This window comes from Mus caroli, chromosome 19 (assembly GCF_900094665.2).
Source record: "Mus caroli chromosome 19, CAROLI_EIJ_v1.1, whole genome shotgun sequence".
Taxonomy (NCBI): Eukaryota; Metazoa; Chordata; class Mammalia; order Rodentia; family Muridae; genus Mus; species Mus caroli.
In genome coordinates this window covers 24,876,322-24,889,267 of record NC_034588.1, presented here as the reverse complement: position 1 = coordinate 24,889,267, position 12,946 = coordinate 24,876,322, and the positions used below count along the sequence as shown (strand labels likewise).

At 37.6% G+C, this 12,946-nt stretch overlaps 1 protein-coding gene across 8 annotated transcripts in view; it reads left to right on the top strand.

Annotated features, from left to right (window-relative positions):
• Rfx3 (regulatory factor X3) overlaps positions 1-12,946 on the top strand; it is a 252,375-nt gene that overhangs the window by 164,062 nt on the left and 75,367 nt on the right. The gene's annotated exons all lie outside the window — the stretch shown is intronic.

Here is a 12,946-nt window from a genome sequence, read left to right as displayed (position 1 = left end):
ACACACACACAGACACACACACATACACATATACACATACACACATACACACACACATACACATATACACACACATTTCTTTTTATTTATTTTTTTTTTAAGGAAAGTATACAGAGTTTTGGTAGACTATATGTAGCTATTACCATATCTTTATCTATAAGAACATCTGGTATCTGATGAATATCATGGAAAACAAGGACAACCATAGTCAACTACTGTGCCATTACTGAATAGCGGAGCAGCAAGTGCAGAACATCATTAATTCACTCCATTCCATTGATAGGAAATCATTTAAATCATTTATGACACTTGGGAAGACCAGCTAAACACCATGACTCATTTCCTTGCTAGCAGTGTTCTGTCTTGGTCCTCAGCATACCTTCACCGATGATGCTTTTACACAATTAACTTGTGTCTGTACGGAAATATTCTCATTTAAGATTATTAGGAATAACACCACTTCCTAAGAAAAGTTTAATGTGCAAATAGCTCCCTATGACATGCTGATGAAGAAGGATGATAACTGCACATAAAGACCATCCCCTGGGATGCTTTGCTGCCCAGCTGAAAAACTGTTGTTGGAATCAGTTTTGCTCTACTGCAGTCATCTCTGGATTATCAGTAGAATTTTCATTTCAAGTATAATTACTTTTGCTTTATAACTTTAGATGGAAGAAAGCTTTATTAGGGTGATATAATAGTGCATATTTGGCTTGTGATAATGATAATGACTTTTATATTATATTATGGTACAAACTATCAGTATTCCTATTTGTTGAAAATAGTACCATTCCTTTTACTTTATCATGTAGTTAATAAGAGTCCATATTCTTATAAATTATATATGTATATGTCTCTATATGTACATATATATTTCATATATACATATATAAAAGACATTTTCTGCTGATACTATGACATTTAAGAAATATTAACAGTTTTGTTGGAGTCCAGCTAAGTTGCAATGTGAATAAGTATTTTAGTTTATATTCAGTTTAAATTAGGAATCTGTTTTGCTATTTTATAGACCTTGGGAGTCGGTTATTATTATTACTATACCCCTGCCCTCTGACTGTATTTTCTTCATTTTATTTGAAATTCTTGTTTTTATTTTTAGTTAGAATCTTTATTTATAGAATTTTTAACTCTGATAGTGAAACAATTTTCATTTGGAGAACAAAAACTTGTCAATACAGTGATATTTTTGTTCCGACCCAAGCATATTTTATCTTACCCTTTTCCAAACAGTAAATGTTTTAAGAAGCTTAATCACTCCTCTGTTAAGTCATCTTTGCCTTTTATAATCAGTATTACTTTTATTCTTCTTTTTTTTGATTCACAAAATAATACATCATTTTATTAATGTTGCTATGCTTTCAGGCCATTTTTTCCATTTATTTCTGCTTTATGATCTGATTTCTAATTCCATATGCAAGGACAAATGAAATCTGTTATAATGAACCAAGGCGAAGAGGCCCATGGAGGGCTTTTATTCTTCTTAACTAGATACTATTCCATCGAGCCTTTTAAGACGGTGATAGAAAATCTTAGGAGTTATGTGTACTAGTATTTATATACCTTTAAAAGGTTTTGAAAAAATTAGATCCTGTCAAGAAGCATGAGAAAAATATATTGAATATAATATTATATACCTCTCTTCTAGTTAATGTAAAATATAATATACCTTAACTATTTGGAGGCAACTTCACTGATTATCTACTATTATGTGATATCTACTACTACTATTTAATCTACTATTAAAATTTAGATTAACTCATATAATTTGGAGGATTCTAAGGGTTCATTTTAAAATTGTAGGTGCTCTTTTTCCCCTAGGCTTTAAGTTTCCAGGAATCCAGTGTAAGGTATGCTCTTTCTAAAACAATAAGTATTTTTAACTCCCCAGAAAATTTGCCTCCTTATTACCTTGTGAATATTTCAAGATTTCAGTTAATTTTTATATGAATTATTCAAATTGCACATTGAAAAGGTCAAATAACACGCATGCTATGACTACATCTGACCTCTGACCTCTTTGTCTTCTCAGAAGCACTCAATGCTACCAAGTTTTTAAGTTTCATTCTAGAAATATTTCAATAACTTTGCAAACAGAATAATTGGTTAATTTTTTCAGAGAAATGATAACAAAAAATAGTTTTTTGCCTCTAACAGGATCTTTTAATATCAGTGTATAGATAGCTTTATTTATGAAAATAGTTACATTAAACATAACTAATTGGTCTATTTATCTTGCCTATCGGGAGATATTTAATGGTGGTCTTTAGGCTATAGCATAGGCATATAAAACAATGTAGTCATATAACATGGAAATTGCTTTGTTTATGTAAGGCTAAGCTTGGGGAAGATAATTTTTAAATTGGGAATATGAAAAACCGTATATGTCAGGCTTTTTACTATATGAAAATGATTTAGTATTCCAACTAGGCTAAGTGTTTAAGAAACAGTACCTATATGAGCAAAAGCACACATGACCTTAGCATTTCTTGTTAAGACCAAACTGAGCCCTCAAGTGAAACTTTCAGAGTCCCAGGAGTCTTCTGCTTTCAACACAAAATCATAAATTGATGAAGCTTCTGGAACCTCATTTTTAAAGTACTTAATAAAGTGGGACTTGGACTGACCTGCAGTCTTCATTTCTATATCCATATTCCATTCAGCTGTCAGTTACAGCAGCTCCAGCCCCAGCAGTTTTGAGACAAAACTTGTATTGTTTTTGGCTTCATCTTCCTTAGATTTATAGGTCAAACTACTTCAAATGTACTAGTTGAAAGTACTAAAAGCTTTGAAGGGAAAAATCACTAACTTAATGTTTCATTCATAAAAATATGGTATATAGATAAAGAGCGATATATTAAAACACTGTTTTCTATAACGTCTAAGTCAGCATTAGATCCATAAAGTTGACTACTACTCCCCATTTAGTGCGGAAATGCAACACGTGCATATGGATGTTTAGCAGTTCTGTTGTGAGCAGGATTTCCTCATGTGCCCATGTTTATAAGTTCAGTTTCCTCAACATGGAGTGTGACTGCATTTGCTGTGTGCTTAGCTACAGTTATGTTTACTGTCCATAGAACCAGCTTCTTTATTGTGTTGTATTTTGCTTATGAAGATCAGGTTCAACTCTTACTGTGATAAATTTCATAGCATAGGAGGTTTATAATATAGCCACAGTTGTTATAAATCATTTTACACATTCATTTCATTTTGGAGGTATAAGTTTAGTGAGTTTTCCATTTGATAAGATCATGTTACTCAGTGTTTTTAGACAAACGCTTTTTTTTTTTTTTTTTTTTTTCCCGAGACAGGGTTTCTCTGTATAGCCCTGGCTGTCCTGGAACTCACTTTGTAGACCAGGCTGGCCTCGAACTCAGAAATACACCTGCCTCTGCCTCCCGAGTGCTGGGAGTAAAGGCGTGCGCCACCACGCCCGGCTAGACAAATATTTTTTGTGTAGCCAAGGTCAGACTACTTATGCTCTGTGTACAGACCCCTGGACACGTGTGCTACCTACCACACAGAACAAGGTTTGATTTTTTTTTTTTTTAATGTGCTCTCAAAAGTAAAGAAAAAAGTAATTAAGCAAGAGCCTGCAACAAAATACAAAAATGAAGGGGAAACTTAAAAATCAGAATTTGAGATGATGTGACTGTATCTATTACATTATCTGTATCATACAATTACAGAGAATCAAATGCAACCATTTCAAGAGATTTAGTGAAGTAGCTTCAAACTCTGGCATCAGTAGTTTAAAATGCAGGCAGTGTTAGGAGATACAGTGGGAGCAAAGTTATAATGTACAGTTTAGCAATGATAAATTTTTATCACTTTTAATAAATATAGTTAAAATACTCTGAGGTACTAAGATTGAAACTAAACCCGAGTTTCAGGTAGTCCTCCTCTATTAGACTGTTGGAAGTTTTGAGAATGAAAACAAGGTCTAAATTTAATTAAAAACTCAAAACTAGCCCGGCTTGGTGGCGCACGCCTTTACTCCCAGCACTCGGGAGGCAGAGGCAGGTGTATTTCTGAGTTTGAGGCCAGTCTGGTCTACAAAGTGAGTTCCAGAACAGCCAGGGTTACACAGAGAAACCGTCTCGAAAAACAAAAAACAAACAAAACCTCAAAACTATCCCAATTCAAACTTTTGAGTTGACAGTGGCTGTTTTGTATTTGTTTTCATGTATGAGTTTGAATTATCTCTTCTTCCATATTTGTAACATTTCACAGAAACACTATGTGTGTGCATGCATGTGCGCATGTGAGTGTGTGGATGCTTTCTGGACATTGAACTGAGAGTCATGTGCATGCTAAGCTGTGCTCTCTTACTGAACAGCTTCTTAGTTATTTTCTTTTGCTGCCATCTTCATCAGTCATCTGAATGACCTCCAGCTGTGTTCCCATAGACTGCGTCCATGGAACTAGCTCCATTTCTGAAGGCAAGAGTGGAAACCTAGCCTTAAAACCTCAGGCTGCTTTCTATCCTCGCTCTCTCTCGTTGTATCACTTTTAAAGTACAATGTTAAACTTTAAAAATTTTTTACTAGATTAATTTTTGAGTCACTAAAATCATGGTTATCTTCTAGTAGTTTTGCTAATGTTAAGTGTAAATTTGCCTGAAAAGGGAAAGCTCAAACCAAATAATACTTAGATGTCAAAGTCTCTCTTTAAATAGAGCACTTGCCTGCTTATGCTGCTTTAGGAGTAGCAATAGTTTGACTTTGGCAAAGAGGAAGGAAACCCTTTGATTGCATTTGAGTGCAGTGTTCCTAGTATAGACTCTACAGAGCATCACTGGCCCCCATTCCCAGAGCTGCGACTTAGTGACTGTGGGCAAGAGGCCCAGGATTTGCAGTTCTAACAAATTATAGTAATTACTGATATTGCAGTGATTATACAGACTACATACAATAGTAAAGTTGTTGTTAGTTCTCAGAATAAACTGGGAAAGGCTAGGACCATTTGCAAACATAAGCTTGATCTTAAGCCCCATCATTTCTTGCTAATTCAGCAGAGTCCTAAAGGATAATTCTAGCCCCAAGCTTCTTTAGTGGATACATCATCATAGCCTGGTTTTATTAGACTCATAGATGGGGAAGCAGTAAGTTCACAGAGTAATCACAGGACACCCAGCCAAAGCAATGCTTTTATTTCACAATCATCTAAATTTAAACAGCAACTGTTATCAGAATACATCTGATTAATATACATTTCTGATCCACACGTTTTCTTCTTTTTCTCCTAAATACTTTCAGAAGAACTTCAGGTAATAAAATAAAATCACAACCCAGCTTAAACCTGTGTTCATATACTTTATAAATTCTCTAAATTCATAAAACTGTCAGTGAATTAAAATTGGAAATATTTCATATATTACAATGTTTGTAAGCCCTAAAACTTGTTTGTCCTAATTGCTTAGCTGTAACTGTCAGCATGTCATCGTTCATTATTTTCTGAACAAAGATGTAAAGTAAAATTTTGGCTAGATGTGTTTCTGGACACCTTCAGGATTTTTTGAAGAATTAAATCAAAAATCTGTTTTGAATCTCTCATCAGCTTCTTCTGAATATTGTATCATCTGGTCAACACTTTGCCTGAAGGTAGAGTTTTAAGAGCAGTATTAGAGCCAATGCCTTAGCTTCCTCGGTAGGAGGAAGGCAGTTTTTTGTGCATTTCTCGGACCTCTTGGGAGGAAAAGGCTCTAAGTGGATCTTTAGAAAATACTCTACCACTTGCCCTGAACTGCTAGGTTTAACACCCTCATGTAAGGCTTTTGAAATTTTTCACATCCCATGAGACATGCCTTTCCATCGATACCCAGAACGTTTGTTTGTAAGTGCATACACTCATATATGTCTTTGTGTCAGTGTGCATATACATGACTGAAACCAAAACTCCTCCAAGTGATATCTATACCATGTGTAGTGAGCTATGCTTATTTCCTTCTCTGATTAATTTCTTTAAACACATAGCCACACTGCTAGGGAGACATTCAATGGTTATAGAACCTCCAGTATTCTGGTTCTCCACTGCAACTTAAGTTCCACTTTTACAACCTTACTTACTGCTCTCTTGTAACATCTCTAAAGGGAGTCTGATCCTGCTGTATATTTCCTAATCAATAGATCTGGGAAGAGTTGTACAAGACTTGATGATTCCTTCAGTCTTCCACTGTCATGTGGATGACTATGTATGTGCATGTGTGTGTCTCTGCGTGGTGCATGTGTGTATCTGTGTGGGGGTAAGGTATGCCCATGAGTGCAGCTTCCCACAGAAGCCAAAGAAGTCACACCATCCTGGAGCTAGACTTACTTGTGATGTGAACTGCCTAATGTGGCTTCTGAGAACTCAGACCCTCTGAAAGAGCAGGCTGCACTTTTAGGTTCTAAGCCTTTGTCATGATGTTGTCAACATAGGTAAGTATGGTGAATAATTACCATGCTGCAAACTAAATGCGACCTGCCTTAATATTTCTTACATGAAATAAGTTAGCCATTAATTTTAAATTTAGCCCTGCTTAAGTTTTTTGTATTAAAGCAGAATAAAGTCAGATTCTTTTCTAGCATATAACCTCAGTGACCTCTAATCTAGTTATCAGTAGAGTCCTACTGCCCTCTCTGAAACTCTCTTATTCCTCTCTCTCTCTCTCTCTCTCTCTCTCTCTCTCTCTCTCTCTCTCTCTCTCTCTCTTTTGGTTTTTTTCGAGACAGGGTTTCTCTGTATAGTTCTGGATGTCCTGGAACTCACTCTGTAGACTAGGCTGGCCTCAAACTCAGAAATCCACCTGCCTCTGCCTCCCAAGTGCTGGGATTAAAGGCGTCCACCTTCCTGTCTCTCTTAAGCATTTTTAAAATTTATTTAATTTTATTTTATGTGCATTGGTGTTTTGCCTGCATGTATATCTGCATGAGGGTGTCAGATCCTGAAACTACAGCTGTGAGCCCCCATGTGGCTGCTAGGAATTGAACCCTGGCCCTCAGAAAGAGCAGCCAGTGCTCTTAAGTGCTGAGTGGTCTTTCTGGCCCACCTTTCACCTTCAAGCATTCTTACCTTCCAGCTCCCATTGGAATAGCACATAAAGCTATACCTGCAGCATTGGAGACCTCAAATACAACTTAGAAAGGGATGCTTTGTTTCTACTCACAGTCCATCATGGCAGGAAAGTTACAGCAGTCACAGGAGCGCGGGATAGCTGATCACATGACATCCAGTCAGGTGGCGAAGAAAGATGAGCACTCATGCTGAACCTGCTCTCATTTTTATTCAGTCCATTATTCCACCCACGGTAGTGTTCCTCTCAGTTACAGCTCTTCTAACCTCCATTATCTGATCTAGATTACCCCTCAAAGACATGCCCAGGCACTTACCTCATCTACATCCATTACTCCCTATAGGCATTCCCAGAGGCTTATCTTCCATTGGTTCTAATTCCTGTCAAATTGACAATCAGCATAACCTATCACAGAATATAAAGAAAATAATGTTGAGTTTAGAGTGGTAAATTTGGGATTCCAGTCTGACTCAGTGACCTCGCAATCCTGATAGTCTTTCAGCCCCAGAATGCCTCACTTTTCCTATATGCATGCAGACGTAGCCCATGGAAATATGCCTATCTAACATGAAAGCATGCCTATCCTATCGTGTGAGGTGGTTATGAAAATCAGTTGAGAAAAAGGGCTGGAAATCCATGTAAAAATCAAAGTAATCATAAATGAGATGGTATAATTATTCAGTTGTTTATGTACACATGATCACATTTGCATAGGTGTACATGAATGTGTATGTCAACACTGGCCAGGGGTCCTCTTTTCTGTCCTGTGTGAGTTATATGAAACGCTTACAGCCTCTTCATATCTGTTGTCAGGAGATGCTTCTTTCCGTGGCATTATGAGTCCTCCGGAATGAGCACTGTGCTCCAGCCTCTCAGTTACTTAGAGCAGAAGCCTTTGAGTAGGCGTCCCTGGATATGGTTTTAGAGGTTCTTATTTAACTTTGTGTATTTGAGTATTTTACTTGCATATGTATCTTGTACCATGTGTGGGCATCATGCCCATCAATGTCAGAGATGGCATCAGATCCCTGGGACATAGAGTTATGGATGATCATGAGCTGCCTGATGTGGATGCTAGGAACTGAACTCAAATGTTGAGCACGAGCATGCTGTGCTCTTAACGGCTGAGCCGGCTTCCCAGCCCCATTTTACTGAAGACTTACAGAAGGAGCTGAAGACTTACAGAAGGAGCTGAAGACTTACTATCTTTTCTAAAACCTAGACACAGAAAACCTCTTTGCAGCACACTATTTTGTCTATCCATTTATTCTGCAAGTGAGCATTCGCCTCCAGTATTCTCAGTGGCTTCTAATCTCTAACCTTCTCAACCACGGAACAGATTACTTAGGTATGGTAGCAGCTCAGCGACATAAGAAGCCATCCCCTTAGAAGCATTCTTTTTTGTTAGAAGGCGGCAAGAGTGATAATTACAGCAGAGAATCCTAACAGTGAAATGTTACTTCTGTTTCAGTGACACTGTGCACTCTTTTAGAAAATATATTACTGATCTCTTTTTTTTTTTTTTGAGTATGACCAAAGCATAAAATAGAATTTAACATCTTAGTATCCTTTGCCCTTTCTCTCCACTCTGGTCCTCTTTTTTAGGACATAGGTGGGTCTTTTTGGGATGTTGATTTTTTGGTTATTGTTGTTATTAGTGGTGGTGGTGATTGTTGTTTGTGGTGGTGATGGGTGGTGGTGGTAGTGGTGGTGATGGGTGGTGGTGATGGAAGAGAAGGATGTAACATAGTATGGGTCTCCCTTAGAAGCATTCTTTCGATACTGCCACCTTCTTCATGGCTCTGGAAAGGCAAATAATTGGTTGATGAAAATGTTTTCAGCCTGAACTTTGAGCATGTTTATTACCATGCTATCTCTCACTAGGATAATAAATACCGTCCACTTCAAGTTCTTCCTTGAGGTGTGGCTGAATCTTTGTAAGAAACAATCCTGAATTTATTAGCATCCCTTCTGGATGGAAAGTACCTTATCCCATCTATATCTTCTGATTTTCAAATCCCAATTCCTAAGGAAACACAGAATATTCTCTTTCTGGTCTAGGCTACTACAACATTTACATATTTGATATATTTTTAAATGTGTTTTCTACCTTACAGAATTCATTCATCTTTTTTTTTCTTGAATTAAAAGAACCAAATATAGGTGTATTTATTGTCACATAGTCAGTTTTACTACATCTCTGACTACCTAAGTAAAATTTTGTGGCTATAACAAATACTTAAAAGGAGAGGAGAAAGAGAACAAGGAAAATTTATAACTCACAGTTTGAGCAGTGCTTGGTTGGTTCCATGGGCCAGGAGCTTATGGCTGAGTAAATTACTTTGTGATGGCTAGGAAACAGAGAACAGGCAATCAGAAACCACTCAGCACTTTTAAGAACACACACCCAGTTTCCTTCTTCCTTTACATTTACCCACTTACATTCCCAACCCTTTTCAAAATAGTTCCAGCAGCTAGCAACCAAGAATTCAACAGGAACCTCTGGGACATTTCACACTCAAATTATTACATTCTGTCCCTGTTCCCCAAAAGCCCATGGCTACCTCATAATGTGAAATGCATTTAATCTAACCACCAAAGTCTCTAAAGTCAATACTCCCAGATTGCTTGACAGTTCCAAGTTTAAAGTCTCTGAAGGCAAGGTCTTTGCTGTGAGCAGGCTCCAGAGTTTAAAGGCGTTCTGCTCCCTTTCCCATGTGCAGCTGCACAAAGGAATTAGAGCATAGAAAAGAAGGGTGGAACTAAAACAAATCTGCAGCCCAGCACAGCAAGCCTTAAGTCCTTTGCCTCCTATGTCTGTCATCTTTGAGATTTGTATGGTGGTATAAGCTCCAAAGCTCTAGGGTAGACCTGAACCTACTGCTACAGCCTTAATACTTGACACCCCCCCACACCCTATTTATTGACTGCAGTTTCCCTCCACAGACATTCCATGTTCCTAGAGAATATCATACTCTAAGGGGGACACCATTTCATTTTCTTTACTCTTACTGCTTTACAAAGTTTGCCCCCTTAAGTGGTACCTGTAAGGATTCTGACCCTGACACAAACTTTGTCAGATTCCCAGACCTGCCACTAAAATCTGGGTTTAGTCATCCATGACCTTAGAACTGTTGTATTCTGTATGCCTGAAAAACTTGTGTCATGTGGACAACATCAAGGTCTGACACCAGTTTAGGTCTCTTGCACTATGACCCTAATAGCTTTGGAATGCTCAGATTGTTGAATAAAAACTGAAAGTTCTTTCCTAGGCAGTCCTGTGGAGCAAGGGCCACAGGAGTTGTCTTCTCAAGTGTTTCAAATATGTTGAAACTTTACTACTCATTACCTTAGAATGGTCTTGTCAGTCCCTTAGATGCCCTCAGGGTACCATATTTTCCAGATGCAAAACTCATATATAGCCTCTTAATTTTGTGTGTGTGTTTCAGTTTTGTGGTTGTTGCTGTGTGTTTTTGTGTTGGTTTATATGTATGGTATATGCACACATGTGTTTTGAAGTATGGGTGCCTTTTGTTCCCACAGGGGTCAGAGAATGTAATGGGATGTCCTACTCTATCACTCTTAATTCTTTGAAAAGGTTTCTCATTGACCCTGCAGCCAGCCTGGGGGCCAGCAAACCCAGTAATTCTGATACCAGAGGAGTTACAGGCCTGGCTTTCTGTGTGAGTGCAGGCATTGCAATCATGTAAGCGGTAGCATGCTTGAGTAAGTTTCCCTTACAGTGAACAGGTGAAAGAAAGACATTGCGTGCATCCATGAAAACTTTCTCTATTTTGCTCTTTTATTCTCACCTGTGGAATACCGTCACATCTAGAGTGTGCCTTCCCTCCTAGTTGCTCCTCTGTTGCATCTCCCAGTCCACCCTAGAGGTGCACTTTACTCTCCTAGGTGCTTCATGATGTAGTCAAGTTAGCAGTCAAGATGCTGCATCACGCACGGGCTTCTATCCTGGACAAGCTGCCTTCATTATCCTTTTCCTAATTTGAGCACACCCTCTGCTTTTTTGCTTCCTGACTCACTTCAGCTCCTGCTTGCTAGCACACACTTTCCTAGTGTGTTCACTAGGGAATACTTCTCTTTTAGTACGAATTTTAAATTCAGGGAAAATGTAAACGATGAGAAAATCTGTACAAGTTTATAACTCTTCTGAAATGTATTTTGTCTGAGTACAGGGTTAACAGTTTTGATCATATTCTCAGAAGTTGTTATATTGTAGGGATAAATTATAAAAAACCAATACCTCCCAGACAATCAGTATATCTGTTCTGGTGGATGTAGCTGGACCTGTTTCTGTTTGCCATTTTGCCTCGTTTCCCAGAGCTCCTTGCTACTGGCTTCAGAAAGTATCGAGGGTAGATTGGTTCTTTTCCTGACAACCTGGCCTTGCAGAGAATTGGATACCACCACCACAGTAGCAACTTTAGTAAAAGAAAGAGATTCCTAAGGAAGCCAGTTGCTGGCTGATCTCACTTAACATCGCTGTCTCTCAAACCTTTAGTGAGGGTTTATTCTTGAATGTGATTCAGCTGTTATAATTCTGACAATTTTTGCCTTTTACTTAAACCTATAAAATCACGTTATTAGTTTATTAAAATGTAATCTCAGTTCAAATTTTCACCCTCAAACTTAAAAATAAATGTAAGCAATTTAGCAAAGTACAGTTTTGAGCAAGTTATTCTTAGGTGTGCTTTGTTATCACATGAGTGAGTCCAGCTATCTTATGCTCTGTCTTTTCTGAGATTTAAAACCAGGCTGAAGAGATGGCTCAGCAGTTATGAGCACTGACTGCTCTTCCAGAGGACTCAGGTTCAGTTCCCAGCACCCATATGGCAGCTCGGCAGCTCACAACTGTCTGTAACTCCAGGATCTAACACCCTCGTGCAGACATACATGAAGGCAAAACACCAGTGCACATAAAATAAAAATAAATAATATTTAAAAGATGGGTTTAATTAAAAAGTGTTCATTTACTCCTTAAGTTACTTGTATATTCTAAAATGTGATCTTTTTCAAAGTAAACAATAGCACTTTCTTCTGTTTTCAAGTTTAATATACTTTGTTACCATCTCAATTGGTGGAGAGAATGATTTAAAAGGCACTTTGCCTGGTTTTATGATCTCAAAAACAGCTAACTATGGAATAAATTATTGCACATTTGTTATGAATTTATAACTGCTTCACTAAATTGTCGATATAACCATATTGTTAAAAATAAGGAAATTTATTTTCTCAAATTGCACAATGAAGGTTTTAATTATCTGGTGTTTTACTCTACATCAGTTTCCAAATGCATACTTTTTAGTCCCTATCTTGATAGCATGTGTCATGGTGCTATGAGTGGAAGGACAGCTGTCTCACATAGGAGGTCATCAAGACTGCCTGGGGTTTGTCCCTGGAAGCTTTGGCTTAAGAATGAGTTTGTGGCTGCCTGTGGTGGAATGGGGTTACGTTGAGTGTAGCTGATTCTCTTCTTGTCCATTTTTTGTTGGCTCTGAGTTATTTTCCTTCTACTCCTTTTTCTGCTGTTCTTTCTAATATTTCTGCTTCATCATCATGTCCTAAAATATAATAGAGATTATAGCCACATCGGAATGCTCACCTGACTGACCTTTCCCTTCCAAATTTTACTGCTAGAGTAAAAGAAGGATGTGTAGACTTACTAGCTTTAGAGTTTTTGTAACTTGCATTAAAATACTAATGCATATTAAATTCAGATTCTGTTTTATGATTTTTATTTTGTGACAGAATAGAACAAATGTTAAACATGCTTTAGGTATGAGACTATACAGAGAGGGGCTAATACCCCACAATTTGAACCATGCAAGTAAAAATATAAGTTTCTTATAACTAAAA